Source organism: Desmodus rotundus, chromosome 2 (assembly GCF_022682495.2).
Source record: "Desmodus rotundus isolate HL8 chromosome 2, HLdesRot8A.1, whole genome shotgun sequence".
Lineage (NCBI taxonomy): Eukaryota > Metazoa > Chordata > Mammalia > Chiroptera > Phyllostomidae > Desmodus > Desmodus rotundus.
Window position 1 is genome coordinate 161300086 of NC_071388.1, and position 25386 is coordinate 161325471.

Below are 25386 nucleotides of genomic sequence, written 5' to 3' on the forward strand. Positions count from 1 at the left end.
CCAGGTACATAGGAAGTGCTCCATAAACATTTGCTCTTACTGTTATTACTGTTGTTTGGCAGGAAGTGGATGTTTCCAGAGTAGAGGTTCTCACATGTGGATTAGAATAGGATTGTGGGGCTTGCCCTGGTGAGGACAGTCAGCCCTTGCTTAGCTGATGTCGGAGATGTTATCCCAACCTGGGGCACTTAATGGGCCTGCTCACTGCTTGAGGCAGAGTGTGACAGTGGTGGCGTCCGGGCCCCTGACGAGGGCTACACTCTGGTCTGAGCAATCTGGAAAAGGACCTTGTTTAGGACTATGAAGGCTGGGGCAAACAAAACAAAAAACAAAAAAATAACAAGCCGTGTCACAGGAGAATATAGTGATTTGGAGTATGAGGCTGTGAGACTGTCTGCTTTGAACCCTGGCTTAACCATGTTGTAGTCGGAGGCTCTGGACAAGTTACTTAACTTCTCTGTACCTCAGTCTCCTACACTGTGAAAGAGAGAGAACGATGGTGCCAATCCCATAGAGGAGGAAGTGTGCAGAGCAAGTGCCCGACAAACACTGTTACTATGACGATGGCACGGACCACTGAAGCTCACATCTGGAGAGCACCGGAATGGAGGTGGGAACTGAAGTCGGGAGGGCAAGGAGCCTGACCCAAGTCTCAGCCCAGTAAGCACCTCGCTCTCTGCTCTGTCTAGTGCTGCAGTCAGGCTCAGGGCAGATGGATTCACCCATCCTGTGAGCCCCTGGGCCTGGCTGCTGAAATGACAGACCTGAACTTGGGCAACCAGAATGGGAGGGTCAGGGTGCAGCAGGCAGAGCTGGGGGTAACCTGATGGGACAAGCAGATGTGAGTTAGGGTCAAGGCCATGAGCACAAAGCCAGGCAGAGGTGGGATGGAAGCAGGAGTAATTTGATTAACACACACATCAGACGAGGTCCACGGCTGAAACCCTATTAAGTCTCTACAGGGCCCTGGGCCCTGGCCTGGATCTCTGACTTTGTTTTACCCTTTTCCTCAAAGTGTGGAAACACACTCTCCCTCTTTCTTTTCCTGGATTTGTCCAGATGATTCTCACCTCAGGGCCTTTGCATTTGATAATCCCTTTGACTGATACAAGCTTCTCCCCAGACATTCATGTCTGGCTCCTTGTCATTTATATCTCAACTCTCATAAGCTTTCCTTCACTGCTGTATCTCAAGTAGTATCCCCATCATCTCATCCCATCTTCCTGTCAGCCTTTTCCTCGGCCCTTATCACTATTAATCATCTAAGTAAGTAATCTAAGTATTAAGTGAGTATGAATTAATTTGTCTAAGTAGTTATTCATTTGCTCGTTTACTATCTCTTCCTTTTAGAATGCAAGCAACTCTCAATAGTGAGCACTTAAGTGTTTGCGGAGTGAACGGATGAAGCAAGAGCAGGCTGCGAAGGGGTGAGGAAGTTTGGTGGTGACAGCCTTGGAAAGAAAGGGAGGTTCGCCCTGATTGGTCAGTTGGAGCCGGGTGTCTGTTGTCTGGGTGGGTGTGGCTGCAGCTGCTTTAGAGACCAGAGGCAGGATGTGCTGCCTAACCAGAAGAGGGGGGAGAGGCCCTGGAAGGAGAACAGAGGGAGTGAACAGTCTTCATCTTCCCCGCGGAGCAGGGAGCTGCATCGCCCTGGCTGGCACAGAGCACCTTACGGGGCCCCAAGTTAATGCTGTAGATACTCATGGCAGGAACAGGCCTGTGTTCAGTGACTCTTCTCTGGGACTGCTATTTCAGACTGTTCATACCTAGCAGATAGGAAGGGGGTTGGTGGAACTTTCTTTGACAAGTGTTGAAGAGAATCTCACATGGAGTTCCACAGAGATGGGACTTAAAATAAACATTCCCAATTATGGTTCTATAGGGTGGCAAAGTTTAGCTGCTTTAAAATAGTCCAGAAACCATAGGAGGAAAATCTATGCGTGGAATTACAACCACATTCATAGCCAAGGGGAGCTAATCTGAGTGTTCTAAAGTAGGGTAACCACACATGTGAGGGTCCGCTAAGTGTTTCTATCTTTACGTCTTTTGATTTCCAGCCCTCAACAGCAGCAACCCCAGATGAAGCAAACCAGAGCTGTAAACATATTCTCTCTGAAAGGAGTAACAGGGCCTTTTTGACCAAAGTGTCTGCACTGGAGACCCAGCAACAAAACAAAAAAAGAATGTGGTTCTGGCTAAAAAGTCTTTGGGCATTTATAAGCCTCCTGTCTTGATTTTGACAGATATTTTTCCAGAAAGTATTTGAAAGGGTACTCTGAATCCATGAGAACATTGATGAAACAGTTTTAATAAGCCTTGGTAAATGTTTATAGATCCCTAATTACTCAGGTTCCATTTCTATGAAAAATGTCTGTGCTTTACAAATTACTTTTTAAATTTTAATGTCAGTGGGGGATTAGAGAGTGGAGAAGTTAGAGACTGGTTGAAAGGAGAATAAAAAACAGTTCCCTATAAACACGCCCTTCTCAGTAACCTCCTTTTCCCAGAACTAAGGTCAGGAGAGAAGAGAGGGATGGAGGAAATCAGGTCCTCAGGACCACTGATGGGAACCGAGGCCACAGATGAGGCTTTGTGAAGGAGGTTGTGCTCTAGAAGAAGTCATTCTCCTGACCTGAATTTCGGAGTAAATGTCTCCAGTTCACAAGACTTATGGCTCAACTGCTACCAAAACCCCCCAGGAGTGCAGAAGAGGAACATGAGTAAAGGGTTACCCTGGCAGAGAAGGAACTAATAAAACGTTTTCCCCTTCAAAGCACTTGGCTAATGTTTCCCAATTCAACTTTCAGCTGAAGGCAGCCATTAATAGTCCTCATTTTAACAGACCAGAGAGAAAGATTACAATAAATGTGGGAATAAAACTTAGGAATTCATGTTCCTCCCCAGCCCCACCCTTAAATCTTCCAGGGGAGAAAGGCAGAGTGGCCTTTGGCTTCAGCGGAGAGGCAGTGAGCTCAACACTTGTTTTACCCTTATCAGGATTTTACCTGTGAAACCCCTTAACCCACTGGCTCACCCCTGAGACAGCGTGGAAAGGCAGACTGCACAGGGGATTCCAGATCTGCGAGTGCATGGTGGTAAGAAAATGCAGGCAGTTTTTTGTCTTCTTCCACTTTCCACCACCGAGCTCCTCTGTTTGGTTGAGCTCAGCAGCACAAGTGCCTTGGATAATCCAGAAATTGCTTCCATATGTGGGCACAGGAAAGAATGTGCTCACTGGCTGCCTGAGAGAGCAGCTCTGGGCAGCCTCGCTTTCCTGCCAGAAAAATGTTTCTGAGGCTGAAAAGAGAGCCACAGGGTGTTTGAGCTGAGGTAGATCAGAGGGAACATCTCTAATCCCCCCAATTTATAGATGAGGAAACTGAGGCCCAAGGTCACAAAGTGACAGAGCTGCAGCTGGAACCTGGGGTTCCCTGCCTGCCTTTCTTATTTTAAATGCTCTTTGGCACTTACATTTGGTCTTATCCAAGAGTGTCCTTTATCTTAAGTAGGTGTAAACAACTAAGCAAATTATTAAGCACAGACAGGATCAGCTGGGTGGGCCCACCATCCACATAGCTGAGGTCCCAATGCCCATGTCCAGGCCTCAGAGCCAAAAGGCTACCTGTTCTTTGTGGCTGGAACCCAGTGGACCTTTTGAAGAGTGTAAATTATCCTCTGTCCCAAGTTGTCCCTAGCTATTTTCTTTGGGGTTGAACAAATGTCTAAAATGCACAGCAATCATCCTGAGGTTAAATGTGTCCACTTGTAGGTGTGTCTCCTTAGTACAAGTCTTGAAGTGATGTGACCTTCTTCTTTGGAAAACCATCCTATTTTTCTCAAGTTACACATTGTCTTTCCCTCTTCTCTTTGCAAACTCCTGCTTCCCCCACTCTCCCTCCCAATCCACCCACCGCTGCCCAGCCCCAAAACTGCTTGAAAGGACCTGTAGCTAACTTAGTTTAGTAGCAGGATGGCAAGTTGGGATCTGGACCGACAGGCCTTGGTGCTGAAGTCCAGCACTTGGGGCCAGACGCTCACAGGAAACTTGGCTTGGGGTTGCAGTGGGGCTACTTTCACTTTACACTGGGACCCAGGCCAGGTCTCCATGGCCCCAGACCACTTCTCAGCCTCAATGCCCTGTTAGTGCAGAGTTGGCCTGGAACTTGAAACAAAGGCTCCATTTAGGATCCAACAGAGAGTGGTCTGCAAGCATCCTCCTCTCTAAAGCAATCTCCCAGCCCCAAACTTGAATCACATCATCTTGAATTGCCTGACCCAGGAGGGTAGGGCAGGGCACTGAGCGCAGTGTCAGAAGCGCAGCGGAGGAAAGGCAGAATGCAAGCTCGAGTTCCCTGCTGCGCCAGGGCCAGCTCACCCCACACCACTTGGACTTCTCGTCTCCAAGCAAAGTGCCAGAGCAACTTGTCCCAAGGCTGACTTACAGGTCAAACCCGACAAATCTCAACTTTCTAAAGGCTTGCTTTGCAGAGGACCTGAAACCCAGACGGGGTTTAGCAATTCTGTTACATAACCCAAACTTTCTGGGCTCTTTCTTATCTGTTTTGTCCCTTCTTATGCTCCATGATAAATCAGGTGTGTTAAAGTGCCCTTCAAAAAGTGTTTTAATTAGGATTCTTACTACTCTAGTTGTATTAATCAGATAACATGGTCTTTCAGTAAGTGTTTATTGAATATTTATTATATACGAGACAGAGAAATAGGGATGTAACACTGAATATAACCCTATAACATGGCGCCTCCTCCTAGGGATCTCAGAGGACCTCAGGTTCTCTATGTCATCCTGTTTTCGCTTCCATTTCACTATAAACCGTGTTGGATGGAGTCACAGCACACTCACTCGACTGTGATCACCCTTGCACTATGAGCAGGGTCTGTGTCTTATTCGTGCCCGGACAGTGCATCATGGACACTCAAATGTTTTCTGTAGGAGCAGAATTAAAACTCAGCCTCCGACTCCCTCCATTGGCCATGACCTCTTCTTCCCTCCTTGGTCCTCCATTACCATCACTGTTCCACCAACTTTCAGTGATTGGAGGAGTGAGGAAAACCTCTTCTAGGACCATGAACCCTGTGCTACTGGATCTCCTTCTGCGGACTGGTTTCTACATGCCTGACATATTGCCCAGGTAAAAAATTTCATTTAGTTTTTTCTGTATAATGGCTCTAGTAGTGCTTAGTTGTCTTTAACTTCACTAGAAACAACTTTGCTAGACTGTATTGTGACAGCTGTCACATCAGTGTGCATTTATAAAAAACATCAAAATTGGTGAATTTTTGTGCAGCCATTTTAACATCGAAGATGGAAGAATATATGTAACATTTTTGGTATATTATGCTTTAGTTTTTTCAAGAAAGGTAAAAACACAACTGAAATGCAAAAAATGATTTATGCAGCATATGGAGAAGGTGCTGACTGATCAAACATGTCAAAAGTAGTTTGCGAAGTTTCTTGGTGCTATTGACATTTTGGCCAAATAATTCTTTGCTGTGGGGCTGTCTTATGCATTGGAAGGTGTTTGGCAGCACCCCTGGGCTCTACCCACTACAAGCCAATAGCAGGAGATAGCTGACATATGCAAAATATCCAAATCAATAAAGTTATTGGTGAAAATGAAAAATGTGTCTTTTATTTTATGGAAAAAACTAAATGGACTTTTTGGCCAGTGCAATATTCTAATCAGTAGTTTTCAAACTGCAAGTTGCTGCCTATTCTCTAACAGTCAAATCAATTTAGTGGGTTGCAACTAACTCGTTTAAAAAATATATATATATATAATAAAAAATGTACTGCATTTGATAAGAATGGGAATTGCTTTATAAAACTTCTGTTTCTTTTCTCTATCTACCTGCACTGGATCTCAATGAAAAACATATTTCTGTGGGTCATAGTCAAAGTCAAAAAAGTTTTTTTTTTAATTTTATAATTTTAATTTTTTATTGTTATTCAATTACAGTTGTGGGCCTTTTCTCCCCATCCCTCCACCCCACCCCAGCTGAACCCCCCTCCCCCACTCCACCCTCCCCCTTGATTTTGTCCATGTGTCCTTTATAGTAGTTCCTGTAATCCCCTCTCCTCACTGTCAAAAAAGTTTTTACAACGTTGGTTTAGACAATGCTTCTTTATATGGTGTACTCACTGTTCACAGAGATTCCTTTTCAAATATTGCCCAGATGCCGTCTCCCTTTCACATCTGTTATTCAAGTGTAGAAAAAGGACTCTACTCTGAGCATGCTTATTTTCGTTGTTGTTTTGTTTTAACTCTAAACAATTTGCAGCCTGTCAAATTTAAATTTTCTCTCTTAAAAATATTTGGCTCTGGAAAGGACTGAAGGGACCCATAACCCCCTGTTTCCCCAGACCCCAGAATCTACACTGCGAGGTTTTTCTATGTAGGTCTGAGCTTATTTGTGCAGTTCTTCGGCCTCGGGTCCTTCCAATGTACCTCAAGGGGAGAAAAGGAGGAACTCACTGTGTTGACTTATGCAATAGGGTTAGTTACAGCACACCCTGCCCTCTAGTTCCTCCAAGGAAGTAGGTCATTACTGGTTTCATGAGAGTTCATAACTTTACACCGCAGTTGAGACTGTAAGTTCAGGAGAAGCTGACGCCCATTTGCACCAGCCTGGAGCCGGCCCACAGCAGGAGCCTCCCTACTCCTTGACCACTCAGAGGGAACACCAAAGTCACTTTCTGTACCATCCAGGCTTAAGGAGGGCGGGAGGCAGCAACAGGTCAGAAGCCTGCATGTGCCAACAAGTCATCGCAGGAGGCTGGCTGACACTAGAACCGCACTCTCAAAGACAGGAGGTGTCACCAAAACCGTCATTCTAATAACGCACAGGCAGGGAGACCACAGACTTGGGAATCAGAAACTTTGACATTTGAATCCTAGCTCTCTGCCTGTGGTTCTTTGCTTAATTCTAAGAGGGTTCTGTGTCACACGAAAACAAGAGTTCCTCTTGCCCTCTGACCAAGAACAATGACTGTGGATTTGAGGTTGGAAGGCCCTGTGGGGTTGGTGAACAGCACCCGAAAATCTTCCCAGATCAGATCGGCCTTAAGAACCGAGTTGGTTTTGTTCTACCTTCTGCTCTCCTGTGAGCTTGTCTGTCTGTCCCTGGGCTTGAAAAGACAGCCAGATAAAGGGCCAGAGGAGAAATCACACGGGGGTTGACAGTACTGTGGGGCCTGAAGGGTGGGAAGGAGTAAAGCACCCTACCTAACCTTGGTAGCCCACAGGGAGGGTGCTGTGGGGGACTTCTAGTCAAGGTCCCTGCAGGGGTTACGGATGACGGCCCTCAAGTGTCTCCTCTGCCCTTGCAGTTTCAAGTCCCCTCAAATGCTCTTGCTGTGGGTGGAATCGCACAGGACCACGGCTGAAATCAGCCCAGCCAGTGATACGTTACAGCCCTCTTTGAGCCCACCTGGCGGCAGCAGAGCCCAGAGGTGGGGAAAATGGCTCGAGATGCTCTTCCCGCCCTCGGTTCCTGTCTTTATCTGATAAAAAGTTGACTTCTTTCCCATTCTTGTTTGTGGGGTTCATTGTTCTGCAGGTATAAGGTACCTGTAGTTGCCTTGTCAGCAGGAAGGTCTGCACTGACCCCAGATGAGTCCTGTGTTGACCCCAGACATTGGCAGTCCTACCCACGTGGCTGGTGAGGAAGAGCTCGCCAGGGAGGTCTCCATAGGCTGCCTGGGCCTCTTCCAGGAAGGACTTAGCCTCCTCCATCCCCGCAGTCCAGCCGGAGCCCTGCAGCTTGCAGGCTTCTCGAACGCCAACATGGCCAAAGCCTGGCTGAGGCCTGGCTACCTGACAATTACTCTCACCGGCAAGGTTTTGAGAAACATTTTTCTTCACAGAAAGGAAGCAACCATTTCCCTCTTTTCCCTCATCCCCCTCACTGAACTCTGCTATAAACTGAGTTATTTTGATTCCTTCACCTCCAAAACAAATGACTTAAGCAGAGAGTACTGGGACAGGTGTCTGTTGTCCTACTCAGGTCTGTCGAGAAAGCAGAGGCTCAGCGCTGCAAATTCCATGGGGACAGGTGCCGTGAACACTGCCTGGCCTTGTCCTCTCCTGGGCTTCCCGTGTGCTGTCTGGGAAGGAGATGTCCAGCTGCATCTCTGACATCTTTAAGGCAAAGTTAACCTGGTCTTGTCTAGTAAAGAAACAGACCATTCTATGCTTCACCTGTAATTTTTCTTTATATCCTCATCTGAGGATATGCTTATTGATTTTTAGAGAGAGAGGAAGGGAGAGGAAGGGAGAGGGAGGGAGGGAGGGAGGGAGAGAGAGAGAGAGAGAGAGTTAGAGAAAACAGCAATGTGAGAAAGAAACATCCATCCACTGCCTCCCTTAGGTACCCTGACCAGGAATCAAACCTGCAACCTTTTGGTGTATGAGACGACACTCCAACCAGCTGAGACACCCGGCTATGGCTTCACTTGTAATTTAATAAAAAAAGCTTTCATAGAATAATTTATGCCATCTCAAGCAAGGGAAAGAGAACTGAACTGGAACTCAGCAGGCCTGGCTCTTGTCTCACCTCTGTTACCAAATAGCAATTGGCCTTGGGAAAGTCATCTAACTTCTCTGCGATTCTGGGTCTTCACCTGTGAAATGGAGGTTGGGCAAAATTATCTCCATTTTTACTTTGCTTCCCAACTCTAACATTCTGGGATTTTATGAAAAGTTCTACATTCTATAATTGAGTATTATAGTCTTTCCCCACTGGCTGAACATAACTGATTCATTTATTCTTGTGAACATAATGTGATACAAGTCATTGACACCTGTCTTAATCAGGCAGCATCTGTGACACTTTAGGAAACTATTTTTCCTCATTAGAGACCGCTGAAGTCTCAGAGGGTCATTTACAATGTATGTGTGTGATGGGTGTCAGGCGCTGAAGTGGGTGATTCTGATACAAAGAGCAACTGGTTGATTACCTCCGCCGTCCTTTTTGCAGCGGGTTGGTGACCTTAACCCAGAACCATGCAGGAAAAACAGGAACAGAAAGCCTAGGTTACTTCCTGGAACACTGCACCAGTGGTCAGCTATCTGCTTGAAAAAAGCTGGGCCACCTAGGTCCTTTACAATTGGATGTCCCTTACTGGAAAAAAAACAGGGGTGCATCAGCATTCAGGGTGAGCTCTGAAACTGCCTGTCCTGGACTGAATCTCGACTCTGTCAAGTTAGCTGTGTGAACTTGGGCAAGGTGACTAACCCGAATTCCTCATCTCTAAAATGAAGATAACAGAGCCTGCCTCATAGAGTTGTTATACAGACATAGGGTCGGCAATTTAATTTAGAGCATTTAGAAGGTTGCCTGGTACATAGTAAGCAGTATCTATGTTAGATGATATTATTATTACTTGCCCCAACATGGTCCATGGCAATCTAAAGAGGCATATGTCATCCTGACGTCTCTGTGTGAGCATGAGAAGAGCAGGCATCCTCGTACTTGTTTCCTGTGAGTTCTTTCTAAGGGCAGACCACAGCTTAATCCAGCTCACTGAGTTTCCCTGCACTTCCAGGGCCCCCGCCCAGCAACTTCATTAGGCCAGGGAGCTTCCTACCCCTACAGAGGAACCTTAGGAATCTGGTCCCTTCACTCCATGCTGCCCCATCCCACTGTGGGGCTTCTCCCTGTAGCTCAGGACCACCAGGTTCTTTTCCCTGCTGTCATTCCTGACCTCTGCACTCTCTCCATCGCCAGGAACCTGTTCCCTCTTCCCCTCCCCCTCCGTGTTGCTGGGGCCACAGCTGAAGGGGGGAGCATAGGCACCGACCTCCATCTTCTCTTGGGTATCTGGGTTGGAACTCAGAAAGCATTTTCTCCTTTTCTACAAATGCTGGTTGGACCCTCTTGGGCACCAGTTCTACAGTTCAGCCTCCCAGGCAGACAAGTTCATCTAACTTCTCTGTAAAGCAGAAAGTCCACAGGGGCACCACTGACCAGTGTGTTGGCCTAGGATCTTTCTGTGCACAACTGGAGGCTCTGTAACGCTAGTGCCAATCTCCAGAAGCAAGAGCAACGCAGTTTCTTGGATGCCATCCAAAACAGTCTAGTCTGCCTCTGAGCCAAAACAGCAATGTATTGTTCCTCAGACCAGGGGTGAGAAATCCAAACAAGAGCCTCAACCAGTAGCGGTCACAAGCACCAATCAACAGTCATGGTAGAACTCCCAACGGAAAGTCCCACTGGTATTTTTATCCACTCCCAGGAATCATCACCATCATAGTGCTCATCCTCCAAAGCACGCACCTACAGTCCCCTGCATATGGCGTTCCATCTGAGGCTGTCCGCAGAGCACTGTAGACAGCAATGACCTCTGCCTTCTAAGAAACTGCAAAGGCTGATGAATATAAAACTACGGCAACACATGTATTTCCCCAATGGAGTTTGGAATTGGTTACATCTGCAGAGCTCTTTAAAAAGAGTTAGCCAATGATTACGTGTGCATGGGTGTGCACACGTGCTCCTGAGTGTGGTAGATGGTGAGGACAGGTGGCTTCAAGTTCACGGACGCACTAATACAGAATAAGGGTGACTATAATGTGTGTGTGTGCACACAGTGTAACAGTGTCATTTTCACTGCCTGTAAATAAGACAAGATCTGCAGACAGACCTGGACTCAGCTAGCTCCTACCCCACTCCTACAAATAACATCGCAAAGAAAATCTCAGGGTAAGTGTCAATGTTCTTTTCCAGCAAGTATACAGTGAGATTCAAATATGAATGAAGAACTTGATGAGTTTGCTGAAATAATTTCATATTTATATATTATTCATAGCACACATATACTATTTTAGCTAACTGAGAAATGTGATAGACATGTACTTCTCTCCCTTATTAACCAAATATTTAGTCAAAGAAGGTCAAAAGTAACATTTCAGACTCATTAAATTTCTGATTGGTGAGTTAGAATGTTAACTGCTGCCCTGGCCAGGTGGTTAAAGCATCCTCACATATACCAAAAAAGGTTGTAGGTTCAATCCCCAGTCAGGGCACAGACTTAGGTTGTGGGTTTGACCCTTGGTCAGGACATGTAAGGGAGGCAACCAATCGATGTTTCTCTCTCACATCAATGGTTCTCTTTCTCTCTCCCCCTTCCTCTCTCTCTCTCAAAGCAATATACATATCCTTGGGGGAGGATTTTAAATAAATAAGTAAAATGTTCACAGCTACACTGTCTACCAGGCAGTGCCTTATTCGGAGATGTTAAGTCGGTCCCATCACTGGCATGGCTAGCCTTGATCTTCTCCCCATTCTTACAGATTGCTCTCTGTTTTCATACTGCTTACTGTTGTCAAGGTCACGTGACCACTAGGCAACAGAGCTGGGATTAGAATGCAAGTGTTGAACTCCCAGGCTACCACTCTTTTCACTTTACCTTTACCACTCACTTTGCCTTTAGCAGATTCAGTGCAAAAGGAATGAAGTAAATGAGCTGGTTGATATCAGGTCTTCACCTGGAAGTGACTTAATTTTCAAAAGTCTACACTATCTGCACATCCAAAGCCAGGAGCAGAGTAAAAGTGAAGGTAGGGCAGACGGATCACACGCACTCAGGCATCAGCATATGGGGTCCCAAGAAGATGTGTTTGCAAATTCCAAAGCCAAAACTATGGAATGTAGCAAGAGGAGAGCTGTCAATTCCCCCTGGCAGCCTTTCCCTCACTCTGCCACTCACGGGATAAACCTAATGCAGCAGCTCCCTACCGCGGTTAGCTCCACAGCAGGCCAACCAGGCACCTGGAGCCCAATCCAGCCTTAGGGCCCTGGCCAGTGGAATTCTCCTGGCCTTGAGAGTGACCTGTGTTTTTAAGTGGTAGAGAGTTTAGGGTTCCTCAAGACCACGTCACACATGGAGAATCAGGGTCTAAAGATGTTTCTGTTCTCATCAGACCTCACATCTTACTGTACTGAGGTCTCCATTTACACAGACTGTAAGAACCACACGAACGGGGCGGCATTCTGCAAACTCACTCCACTCTCATGGACCTTTGGGTTTTGCCCAAGAACACACATTCTGAGGAATTCCTCTTGGTATGTTATGTTAGGGCTTCAGCCTCAACTTGCTTGGGAACGTGTGTCTTCCTCCTGATTTGGCGTGGCTCCCTCTAGTCAGACACGTCAGTTTCTCTGTTTTGCCTGTGACATTCTCCCAGCATAGGGACCTTGGCTTGTTTCAGCCTGTGCAGTTTGGCAGAATGTACAAAGTGATCTTCCAGGGGACACTGAGCCGACAATCCAGCCTCATCAGGAGACCCAGCCCTCAGAGGATCCAATTCTCCTGTGTTCTTTTTTGAACAGGATGTCCCTTTATAAAGCTTTTTAGCTTTTAAAACACTAACATTAAAAATCGGGTTACACTTTATTGTGGCAGATATCAAGGACTCTCAGGGGCTCTGAGTTTTCAGTTCCAACCTCTGCTGCCCAGACACGATCTCTTTGCCATCTGGGTCAGGTTAGTTACAAAGCACTGTTATTATTCTGGGCTACACAATGTTGGCCCAAACCTACCTAAACACAAGAAATTTTGCTGATTGATTTAGTTATTCTGTTCATATAAACGAATCCAGTTGTACAGCTGTTTCTGATTAGCCAATGTACTGCTGGAGTTATATACGAATAATTTTATAATGAACTCAGCAACTACAAGGACAGGAGAAATGGAATCTAGTCTCACCTCCCAGAAAAACAAGCAGAAGCAACAAGGGCAGGGGCTTTCAACGATGTTCCAGGTTTAAATTCCTATCTGCTGTGATTCACTTTTTCCTCTTGATGTAATTCAGCATAACTTATAAATAATGCTCTCAAAGAATCTTTGTCTTCAGACTTTTGGATTCAACAGGGACACCAGCTAGGTTTGCAAGCTTAAAACTCTGTTAAAATTTCCCATCTTTGTATGTTATAAGTTTCTGTTTTTCCCATTAAAACATTTATATTCCCTGAGACCATTTCTTAAATAATATACTTTTAGAAGAAAAAAATAGGATTGAAAGGTCTATATTTACTGAAAATAAATAGAAATCCAGTGTTTTGCTTTATTTCAGTACAGAAGATTGAACTCAGTGAGCTTAGGTTCAAGGTTTTCTCTTTCAGTTCCGTAAGACAGATTATACGCCCATAGGAAAATGAAAGAAAAGACAGTACACGAATAATTCAGATCTAAAAAGGTAAAGATAGTGACAAGTGCTCCCTAAAGAAATGATCTGAAATGAAACAGGAAAAAGAGATTAAAAAGTTTATGCTTCTAAAATGAATTATGCTGCCAAGAATGTGGGGAAACAGATATTTTCAAATCATGTTCGTTGAACTAAGAATTACTATGACTTTTGGGAAGTAATACCACTTTGGGGCCTCTGACAAACAGAAATGAGAGCTTCTGTATGGTAGCGTGGTCAAATTCACACACAGGGATATTCAGCGAACTGCTGAAGTAGCACAAAACTTGAAACAATCTGGGTAACTGAGCAGCCATGATATAAATGAGTTTTTTAAATTTGGAGAGGATGTTTTGTTATGTTTAAAAAATCTCATGGATATCAAAAGATATCTGCACCCTGATGTTTACTGCAGCACTACTGACAAGGGCCAAGATACAGAAACAACTCAAGTGTCCATGGACAGATGAGTGGCTAAAGAAGATGAGGTATATATACACAGTGGAATATTATTCAGCTCAGGGAAAAGAGGAAACCCTGTCATTTGTGACAACATGGATGGATCTTGAGGGCATTAAGCTAAGTGAAATAAATGAGACAAAAATACAAATACTGTATGATCTCACTTATACATGGAATCTAAAAAAGCTCAACTCACAGAAACAGAAAGTAGAATGGCGGGTGTAGGGGGGCTGGGAGGTGGGGAAATTGGAGCGCTATAGGTCAAAGGGCACAAACTTACTTTTAGAATATGAATAAGCTCTAGAGATCTGATGCACAGCATTGTGATTACAGTTAACAACACTGTGTCACTTGAAAGTTGCTAAGAGACTGTATCTTAAGCATTCTCACCACACAAAAAAAATAATTATATGACACAAAAAGTGCCAGCTTATGCTATGGTGGTAATACTACTGCAAATAGCAGCGTACGAAATCAACACACTGCACACCTGAAACTTACACAATGCTATGTCAATTATATCTCAATAAAATAATCTTGTAGCCTGATATGTATAATGTTTCCATTTTTCATAGAAAAAACTATATATGTGCATATATATTTGTGTATATATATTAAAAAGTTGAGGAAGTATCCTGATGTTGATTACCTCAAGGGGTTAGAATTTGAGAAAGATAAAAGAAAAATTATTAACTTTTCTTTATACATTTCTTTCTTTTTTTGTCTTATATCAAGCATATATTACTTCTGTTATCTGAGCAAAAAAAAAACTACAATTTAATTTTTTAAAAGAGTCACATTTTCAGCAAAAACAAGGAAGCGAAGACTAGATTACAAAGACTGAGCACCTGGCTTGGGTTAACAAAAGCCTCTTCCTAACACTAAGGGACGTGTTCCTTCTTCACAGCAGAGTGGAGATGATACATAAAAAGATTCTGTACGGAAAGGAGTTTTATGGTTAAAATAATACCATAATAACTCCTGCGTAGTCCTTTAACCAATGAAGAATTTTTTCTTTTACTTCTCTCAGTTCCCATCAAAAAGGGAAAAAGGAGGGGGAGGGAGAATTATCATGTTTAATTAATAAGGTTCTAGCTCCAACATCTTGTAAAATATCACTCAAGTAAGCCCAAATTTTCTTTTTCTTTTCTTTTTTTCTTCATTTTCCCTCTATCCAGCTTATGCCCAACAACATTCAAACACGGTTGTGTGGCTCCACACAAATTTAACAACAATCTAGTTTTCTAATTTGTCTCAAGCAAAATGTGAGGTTTTTTTAAAAAAACAATAGTTTTTACTAAAACACTAGGGAAAAGACAGTGTGGAATTTTACCCACAAAACCTGAGATTATTTAAATTGACACTTTGGCTTATTTCTTAAACCATACATGGCAATCAAATTCTGGCTCCAATAGGTAAAAACAGGCACTGCTAAAGTAAATTGCTTTACTACTTTTTAAGAGGTTTTAAAAGGGCTTCAACTACTTTGCCCTTTTCCAGATCCTCAAAAATCAAATTAGAAACTTCAGTACCCTATGAAAACTTGTCTTGGTGTCCCTTAACTTGCCTTCTGGGATCTGGGAAAGATGAGCGGATTAGTCTTCTTCCAGTCTCCCTACCCTCCCCCCTCTCTCAATCCATCACCAGTGGTCCTGGAAGCCCCTCCCCCAGCACTCACACGTGCTGCTTACCAGACACGGGCCGGCTAACGGCCCATTTTTCCCTTTTATATCTCAGGCAGATCTGACTGTCTCTATTATTTAAATATCCACTCCCATAACACAGGACTATTGTGGTTAAGACACTGATCTCACCGTTTACATTTTCAGAAAAAAAAATAGCTGTAGTACATGTTTCCTCGAGATCTTCTCCAAGGTCTGAAGGCTCTCTCCTTTCAAATTCTATTCTGCTGCGGATGGGGGCAGGGGGAGTTTCAGGGTTCCCTAAAATATTATTTGATAACATGATCAACATTTCAGCCTCGCATCACTCTAACATGTGGCCAGATTTCTCTCCTGGTCCCTTCCAGGCCTAAATTCTTCAGTCTGTAGATTAAATCTTCTGTGTACGTCTATAGAAAAATGCCTGGGAGGTTCCAGAAATGGCTTGAGGACACACGCAAGTGGTTGACAAGCACAAATTCAACCAACTGCCCATTGGTCTGTGGATGCCAATGAAATCACTATATTTATTCTCTCACTGAATTGGTTGGTTGTTTGACTTGACTCAATGGGTGGATTGTTTGGGCATCATTAGCAAGAGCTAACAGGTGAGCCGGTGGTCACCAAACTGGCAGTGCAAACTTAAAAGGGTGACTGCAGATAATCAATAACGCACCAGTCTTATATACCCATCCCTTCAGCAGAAGGCTATACAGCTGTTAAGAATAGGGTAATAGTATGTTATTATGAGGTGAGGTATACACATTACATACATTTAAAGTAATCAAGTATTGCTTATGAGAGAAAAAGTGTATTTAAATGATGTAATATGCATTTAAATAATGTTAATATGTAGATATATATTTAAATGAGCACATATAGTTTATATAAGAAAAACAGAAAATATATAAAAATAAACTTTTTTTTGATGTTGTAAAAGACTCCGCTATCCCAGGAAACTATTTGGCTGTAAATTTTCTATTTTATTCACCATTTCCTTTCTCCTGCAGACACCTCTTACCTGATAGAACTAAGTATTGCCCCAATATGAAGGCATCTGTGGCAGTTTGGGAGGAAGCTAGTGGCCTTCAATTTTGCTTAAACTTCTTTCTCAGGTTGTGTATTGCCTCTTAGTCAAAAAAAAAAAAAAAAAAAGATGGAAACTCCATGGATGGGAGAGTCCCAACCCTCATTTATGTGGAAATGAACCAGATACCAGACTGTATCTGGTATTACACAGGAAGTATCACTTCTTAGGTTCTACATTACAATAATAAGTCCCACCTTTTCCACAAGAACTCAAAATGCCTTTCTTAATTATTAGGATTATTGTTACTGTTCAATTTGGAAGATATAAAAATAAACAGCATTTAAAGCTAATTATAGCCCTGGGTGGCTCAGTTGATTAGAGCATCGTCCCCTACACCAAAAAGGTTTCGGGTTCGATTCCTGGTCAGGGCACATACCTAGGTTGTGGGTTCAATCCCTTGTCAAGGTGTGGATGGGAGGCAACCGATCGAGGTTTCTCTCTCACATTGATGTTTTTTTTCTCTCTCTCTACCTCCCTTCCTCTCTCTCTAAAACAGGGGTGTCAAACTCATTTTCACCGGGTGCCACATCAGCCTCACGATTGCCTTCAAAGGGCTGAATGTAAGTTTAGGACTGTATAAATGTAACGACTCCTTAACAGTGTAGCGAGAGCTCGGTGCTGCCACGGGGTAGAAACAAGGTGCCAGGCCAGATAAAACAGGGTGGAGGGCCGGATTCGGCCTTGTGTTTGCCACCTGGGCTCTAAAATCAAGAATAAAGCTAATTATATATATGAATAAAAAATAATGTCATACATTATATACCAATGATGGTGAGGGACTACTCTTAGGATGAAATGTTTCCTATCTTCTTCAGAAACCAGACGCTCTTGTGTAAAACATTAAAATCCACTTTGCCTTCGTGAAAAGTTCACTTATCTCAGATCTTACAACCAGAGTGGCAGTAGGAAACTGCCATTCAATAAACATTCATTGAGACCTTACTATACAAAAATCTACTGTTTTTGAAGAAATATAAAAGTGATTTTTGTACGTGATTGCTTTGAGAGAGTTTATAAACTAATGAAGGAGAAGAGACACATACATGTGATTGCAATACAGGATAGAGTGGATTCCAAGCCACAGGTGATGCGCAAACAAACAGCTATGGGAGTTTACCAGGAGAGGCAGCAATCAGCTCCTGCAGAAAAGAGCATTTGGGCTCTTCTTAAGCAGCATGTTTTTATAATGCAAACCATGTTGAATCGAAGCTACCAAACTAGTGAAATTTGTAGGCAATTGTATCTCTTGTTTATTTTAGCTATATTCTCCTTTTATTTTTAGCAAAGTCTGTTATTTTTCTTCTCAGCAAGTATTTGTGGCCAAGTTGAAGAATCTATAGGATGCAACATTAAGTGAAAGAAATGGCAGTGTGGGGAGAAGAAATGGCAGAGCAAATGCACACAGGGGAACGGAAAAGCGCCCACCCCGTGAAGAGTAGTATACAGCACCACTGAAGGTGAAATTAGGGTTACTAGGAATCAGACGGCCCCAGATTTGAATACTAGCTCTGGGACTACCTTGTGTGACTATAAATGATTCAATTAAATGACAAATAGTAAGTGGTAATGTTAAAGGAAAAAAGGAAGGAAAAGAGAGTGGGTGGAAGGAAAGAAAAGGGAGACTTTTTAAAGCTTGGGCCAGATCATAGAAAGCTTTAAAATTCCAATTCATTTAAATTAATATAACTAAGACATCAAAGAGAATGAAAAAGAAAAAATTGAGTTACACTGGGAAGATGGCTTATTAGATGAGGAAAAAAATATATCCATAGTAAGCAATGCTAAAATATTAAATTTGTATAACATCATAGCAACATTTACCGAAGCTTCTAAACTAACAAAAATTGCAGGTAATTGTGTGTCCTACTTATTTTAGCTATATTCTTCTTTTATTATCAGCAAACTCAGTTTACAACTAATCCGAAGACTAATAGCAAGCATGCTTCCCTGAAATCACAGTTCCCTGACCCCTGGCCGAAAGAGAGCACAAGACCCACAGGCTGGGAGCCCCCCAAAACTGAGTGATACATGCACCCCATGGGCTTAGGTGCCCTACCCGTGACCAAAGCAGTTTGGCCTGGGGCAAGCAGTCCTACTGGTCACCCCACACTGATGGTGGTCATTGCACGACAGCCACAGCGTGTTTCCCTGGCACTTCCTGGTGCCAAAGGGCCAGGAAAGTAGTATGTCATTGGTTTCCAGCCCTTTATCTGCCCTGATAATTTCAGTAGAGTAGGCTCCACTGGGGAAACAGATACCACAGGCTGGGAGTCCCCCCAAACTGAGATTCTGGTCTGTGAGGTTCCTCCTTCTTAGTTGTTAAGAGAGCATGTGAGGTGACTGACTGGTATGCAACTCTCAACAGACAACAGCCAGCTAAGGGACTGTTGAAAACGTTCCTTTATATAAAAAGCAGTTCCTGTGTTCAGGCTCTTTTCGTATTTCCGTATGAAAAGAGGAATATCAACTGCATTTGGTACAAACTAACACTGATGATGATGATGATGATGATCACAGCCCCCAAGTACTGAACAGCAGCACTATCCTGGACAACCTGCTAAGTGATCCACATGTGTGACCTCACCCCACACTCAGAACAAGGTAGATTTTACAGGGAAAGAAACAGAGGTCACAGAACTTGCAAATGGCAGAGTTGGGACTGGAAACAAGACCTGTCCGAATGCCTGTCCCATGCGTCAACCTTGAGGGACCTGTGCCCATGGCAGCACCTCAGCGTCAGCTGGGGGTTTTAAAAACCTAGACTCCTGGGCCTCACACCAGCCTAACAGAATCAAACCTTTATAAGCTTCTAGTCAAACCCACGGCTAAGGACCAGCATACTCTAATACTGGTTAACATGTGTTGGGCAGAATAGCATTACCCAACTAACTGAAGGCATTCTGGGGGCTTTGGTGAGCCTAGAGTTTTTATTATCCCAAAGTATACAAGAGACAGGGTTGATTACTTTGACAAATGTTGGGCTGGGCAGTACAGTGAGGCTGAGGGAGGAAGTGTTCGCTTGTCACAGAGAGGCGGAGTCTGAACTGTTCCTCAACTGGAGCAGGGAAGGTGGAGCAGGGAAGGTGAAGCACGGAGCGCACGTGCCTATGAATCTTCCTTTGCCTGGCACGTACTGGACACTTAATACATACTTGTTAAATGGACCAACAAATGGGTGAAGGGCTGACTCCCTCCAGCTGGAACTAATTTCACTCTCCTCTAAATTCCCTGTATTTGATCTGTACCATTTGCTTTTTTAACCTTATTTACTACATTCTGTCTTGCATTCCTGCTGTTTGAAGCCATGTCTCATTTCTACCAGAAGGTAAGCATTCAGGGTCAAACTTCACCTCTCTCTCTGAGCTAGGTTTCCCCCTCTACCCCGAGCACAGAGCACAGCAGTGACCCCTAGCAGCGACCCACAATGCTGGATGAGTATCTGGCTTAATTCCAAATGTGACCTGATTCACCTATGTGAGTCCTGGCTATTCACAAGTAATAAGCCCTCCAAGCCTTCCAGAGTCACAGCATAATTGTGGATTGCTGGGACACAGTGGCAGAGAGACCTCTGCATGGAAATCACTAGGAATTTGGTAGACCTCATTGGAGCGCAGGCTCCAGGAAGACCATGGCTGAGAGAATCTGAAATCTCAGGTGCTTAAAAGCGAAAGCAATATAACAACAGATAAAAGGCACTTTGGTTTTGTTCTCCTGATGCACAGTGTAGAAACCATAAATGTTCCTAAAATTACAACCTGAAATATCAAAGACAGTGACACAGTACCAACAAATACTTCCCACGAAAGGGGGCTCGTCCCTGCTAGAGCGCCTGAGACAGGGCACACAAGCTTCTCTTCACTGCCCGCATTCCACCACTTTAGCTCTTTATCCCTCTTGTGTCTTGGTGCTGCACACTGCGTGGTGTTGGGTATCCCCTAACACCTTGTACTGTGCTGCTTTTGGCGGTTTCACACCCCATTTTCTCACTTGATCCTCACACCTTGTAATGAAGAAAGAGCAAAGATTATCAACCCCATTTCTTAGAGGAGATAAATGAGGATCAGGTTGCACGGTATAACTAAGGGTACCAGAAGATGGTACACAGTAGGCACTTTGTGAAACAAAGGAAAGAAGACATGAATCTCTCCAGCTGGAAATAATCTCATTGTCTCTAAATGTCCCAGAATTTGATCATACCTTGCTGACAAAATGCTCTGCTCTTCAAACACCTAAAAGAGTTTATTTGCTTCTCAGGAAGCCAAAATGAAGGCAGGGGTTGGGTGGGTCCCAAGTAAACAGATGATGTCATTAAAATGTTTTAATAACATCTGCAGAGTCTAGTCTGCATACTTCCCTTCAATGGTAACGAATAGGCTTCCTACAGGTGGCCGGGGATTTGGTCCCTGAGAAACAACCTTGTGGGATGGCAGGCAGGTAAAGCACAGCAAGAGCAGAAGGCCGTGTTTTGAGACCTGTAAAGAGGAATTAAGATGAAAAATGCGGATACAGGGCTCCTTCACCTCAAAAAGTAAAAATGTGATTTATAAAAACTGAAATAGGAAATTTATTGAAATTAATTTATGCGTTATTAGAAAAATATATTTTTGAAAAGGAAAAATATGCCAATGACTCAAAACGAAGCCACAGTGTTGTCTGACATTGCTGTAGGAAACTGGCAACATAAAACCCACCCAGGGCGGGCCTCTGTCCAGGGGCTCCGAGGCTGCATCGCCTGGAGTCTGGGGTTACACGCGGTCAGCGATTGGGAGTGGCATCCAGTGACTACCCAGGGGACAACAGTGACACCCAATTTTCAGAAAAAGGTGCCGAGGCACCCAATCACTGCTGACAACTTGAGAGGCTTCCGGGAGAACTGAGATAAGGCCAGGAGCCGGGCCCAGGAGGGAATATTCCTCTGGGATCTCGCAGGACCAGGCAGGGCTCTTCACACAGACACACCCTTTGTTAATATGAGTAGTTCAACCTCACCACCAGCTGAAGATCTGGCCACCGCCCCCTCCCACCCCGCCCCGAGGGGGGCAGCTGGTTCCTCTTACACTTGCAACTTTTTTTAACTTTTTTTTTTTTTGAGAGAGAGAAGGAAAGGAGGGAAGGGGGAAGGAAGGAAGGAAGGGAAGAAAGGAGGGAGGAAGGGAGAGAGGGAGGAAAGGAGGGAGGGAGGAAGGAAGGAAAGACATTTTATGTTAATACAATAGAAAAAACTAAGGAGAATGAGACTGAAGTGAAGCTGTGCGGATAGTTCGGAAGAGGCCCGGGTGGGAGGAAAAAGTGCTGACCGGGACTGGAAGTGCCTCTAAGGTCAACAGACACATCTAACCGCGCGCTTCTACACCGACCACAGAGCGAGCATCAGTCTTGGGACACCCGCGGGAGGCTAGCTGGGGAAACCGAGTTACGGGATGGGCACGATTCCCCAGCTAAAAAGGCGAGCCTGTTTCTTGGCAGGAACTGGCCCCGGGGATGCCCGAAGTCCCCACCCGGCCGAGCTAGGGGTGTGGATGCAGCCCCGCGCATTTCCGCGAAACCCCTGCCGCGATTAAGTACGGCAGCGAGTGGGTCCCGAGCACCCTGGATGGCCCTGGCGTCGACGGGGTCCGGAAACGCGCCCAGCGCGGGGGGCGCCCGCGTCCGGAGCTTCGCTCTCCGCGGCCCCCTTCCTCCCCGTCGGCTGGGTGCGGGACGCGCAGGCCGCGGGGCCGGGGGACGCGCCCCTCCCGCGGCCGCGGCGCCCGCAGCCCCGACGGCCCGGGCTGCATCACCAGCCCTGCGCCCACCCGGTGCCAAGCCGCGCTCCCGAGCCCAACCCCTCCCGGCGTCCGGGGCAGCCGCGAGGGTCTCGGCGCTCGCTGCCTAGGGCCCCGGAGCGCAGCGGCGCCCGAGGCGGCGGCGGGTCCCTTACCGCGCAGCGACTCCAGGCGGCTCCAGGGCCCCGCGGCGCGCCAGGCATGTTTTTTCTGGGAAACTTCTCCCGGGTCGGTAGGGCTGCGCCGCCCGGCAGGAAAAGCGCTCCGCGCCGGGAGGCTGCGACCATCCGGGAACTTCACGGAGATGTAAACCCTGCCCCCTCGGCTCCGGGTGCCCCCCGCCCCCTGCGGCCCCGCCGCGTGTGGACGCGCCCGAGGCCGCCGCTGGCCCTCGGCCCTCAGCTCAGGGCGCCGCGCCAGCCCGGCTCGGCTCTGGGGCGGAGCGCCCTGTAGCCTGGGCCGCCCCCTGCCCCCAGAGGAGCGTGGCGGGCGTGAGGTAAAAGGGTGGGGGTGTCTGTGAGGGGACCCGGCGGCTTTCGCAGAGGACAGAGGAACTGGAAGGGGCGTCCAGCCAAGGACCCTCTCCCCCCAAGATCGCATCCTCTCCAGCTTCCCGCTGCTGGGGCTCCCCTCCCCCACCCGTAGGGAACGCTTTTCCCCCATCGCCTTCTCAACTCAAACGAGAAGGTCCAGCCTTGAGTTACCTTCATTTCAAATTGACTTCAACAACTGAATTTTAAAATGGAGTGGAACCCACTGTTAACTTAAAAAATAAAAGATGAAAGTAAGAGGCAACACACATTTATTTGCGATCCAAAAGAATAGCTATTTGGGAAGCACTGATTTGAGTAGAAACAAACCCAAATAGTGTTTCCACTGGGGGTAAGGCAATGGGTTTTATGAGAAAGGGAAGGGGAATAATTACCTGAATAGAAGGAAGGAACTTTTACTGGTGTTAATAAGTCAAGCAAAGAATTTCAGTAGATGCAAATAGGCTACGTCGTTCTTTAGCTGTACATGGTGGTGCTACTTCTAAAAAATGCCTTTAATTTTCAGTCTGCTTTCCTGTGAACTTTGCAAAAAGATGTTTGGAATACAATGTTGGTTTGGCCTAAAGGTTATTTTGCCCAATTTAAACTTCAAAAGTTTGAGGCATAAGTCCTGTAAGGCAGTTCCTTCCAACTCCATTTGGGGGTGGATCCACTTATATTATTTTTCACATTTCTCCCATTTGATTAAGATCTTTCCTTGAATGCATCTCTGATCAACCACTGGAGAGCAACATGGGTCTTGTATGGAAAGTGTCATTCGGACTTCATTGCTGGGAAGGCTCCTACCTGTTCCATCATGGCTCGAGTAAGAGGGAGAGAGGTTTCCTGAGTAGCTAGCCTTCGGCCACATTTGAGCAACAAGAATGCCAGAACGCGAAAGCTTTACCATCGGACAAATGTCTGTGGTTTCTTGAGGTTTCTGATAGGAGGTCCCTTAGGCCTTAGTAATCATCCGAAAGTGATGAGCAACCATTATCTGAGTGGTGTCTTTGTAACATCAAGCTATACAAAAGGAACAAAGTTTTATAACAGCAAAGATTTCTACAATAAACAAAATGCTAAGTGCAATTTGGAAAATAGATCTGAGCCAGGAGGCAATACCTGAGTGCAGCCAGCTGAAGATATTGAAGAACTATGAGTGTCAGTGGGTCCTGTATTGAATTCGGTTTGTGCCCAGATTTCATCTAGTTCCAACTGCACTTCAGCAGAGGTGTTTTATCCATCTACAAGAGACATTAACAACAGAGCAAAACCCACCCTCTTCAGCTGGCGTATGATCAAGAGCAATTCTATCGTCAAATACAACTTGCCCAGGGAATCTAAAGATTTTTTTTTCCATTGGGTAGCTATTGCTTTGGTGGTAGATCCAACAGTTTCTTTTAGGGTTTTGATAACTTCCTAATCATGTATCACTCACTGCAACATCTGCCCAAGGAAAAAGTACCGTATTTTTCAGACTATAAGACACACACCCTCCAGCAAGTGGGGGGTGGAAGAGGGGTGCATCTTATAGACCGAATGTAGCTTACCTGGCTCACTGGGGTGGGGGGAGGACAGTGGTGGAGCGGGGTTTTTTTCCCCCCTATTTTCCTCCTCTAAAACCTAGATATGTCTTATGGTCTAGTGCGTCTTACAGTCTGAAAAATATGGTATTCTTTCAACTCTGAACTTTACTGGGATTGACATCGCCAGGAATTGAGTACTCTTAACTATGTGTTCAAACGCATTGCATGTTTTGACCTGTGAAATGGGCTAAAAATGATGCCTGTTGGTGAGTTATCTTTCCAGGTAGAAATTTATGGGGAAAAGGAAACAATAACTATTATAGTGAGTGCTTAAGCTCTCATATTATTTGTGAGATAGGAAGGAACTAAAATAAGGGGTGGGGGCAAGAAGAAAAATAAAGGTTTGATTATACAAACCTAGTCTAGAATTTGGGGTTAGCTGCCCACAACAGATGCTGTCTGATTCACTTCCTAGTAATTTTTAATTTCAAATCTTCTGTTGGTTGAGCAGTCCAGTTTGGGTGGAGGAACTTTCTTCAAGTGGGAAACACAGATCCAAGAGCCAACGACTTCAAATTTGGCAGCCTGCTAATTGGTTAAGAGTAACTGATACGGTCCTTTGCATCTTGATATGGTTAAAGAGTCCTTCTGAAAGTGTCTTTTCTAATATGTGTATTCATCTAGTTATAAATTGTGGTGTTGAATTTCTTCATTTCCTTTATTTCAAAGGCAGATAAAACTAAATGCATAGGTCAACCAACAATTATTTCAAAAAGTGAAACCTCCCGTTCATCAAAAGGGGGCAGATCTTAAGAAAAATTGTAGATGTCAGTGTTGAAGTTTGATATGTCTCTGACGATGTCAACAGTTGTTTAGGTAAACTTTCCAAATGGCCTATAGAGTATCAGGCACAAATACTATCTAAGTATAAGCTATTGTAATGATTTCTTTGAAGTTCTATCAAATTGTTTACATTCACTTTGTAGGGCTCCAGGAACAGGGCAGCTGGTAAGGCTGCTGGGAACCCTGAAAGCAAGGTACCAGGCCAGCTTTCCTGGGGAGGCTTCCATAGTCGATCGTTGTTCTCCAAGCTGTCTGATCATATCTGAGTCTATTCATGATTCATGTCTCTCTCATACACGACATTCTCGTC

The 25386-nt window shown here is 44.9% G+C and overlaps 1 protein-coding gene across 1 annotated transcript in view; it reads right to left on the minus strand.

Annotated features, from left to right (window-relative positions):
* The window catches only part of WIPF1 (WAS/WASL interacting protein family member 1), a 118824-nt gene extending 96285 nt beyond the window's left edge, over positions 1–22539 (minus strand). The window contains exon 1 of the mRNA XM_053918790.2: positions 22333–22539. The gene's annotated coding sequence lies outside the window, so the exon portion shown is untranslated. The remainder of the gene's footprint in view (positions 1–22332) is intronic.
* Between the last annotated feature and the right edge of the window lie 2847 nt (positions 22540–25386).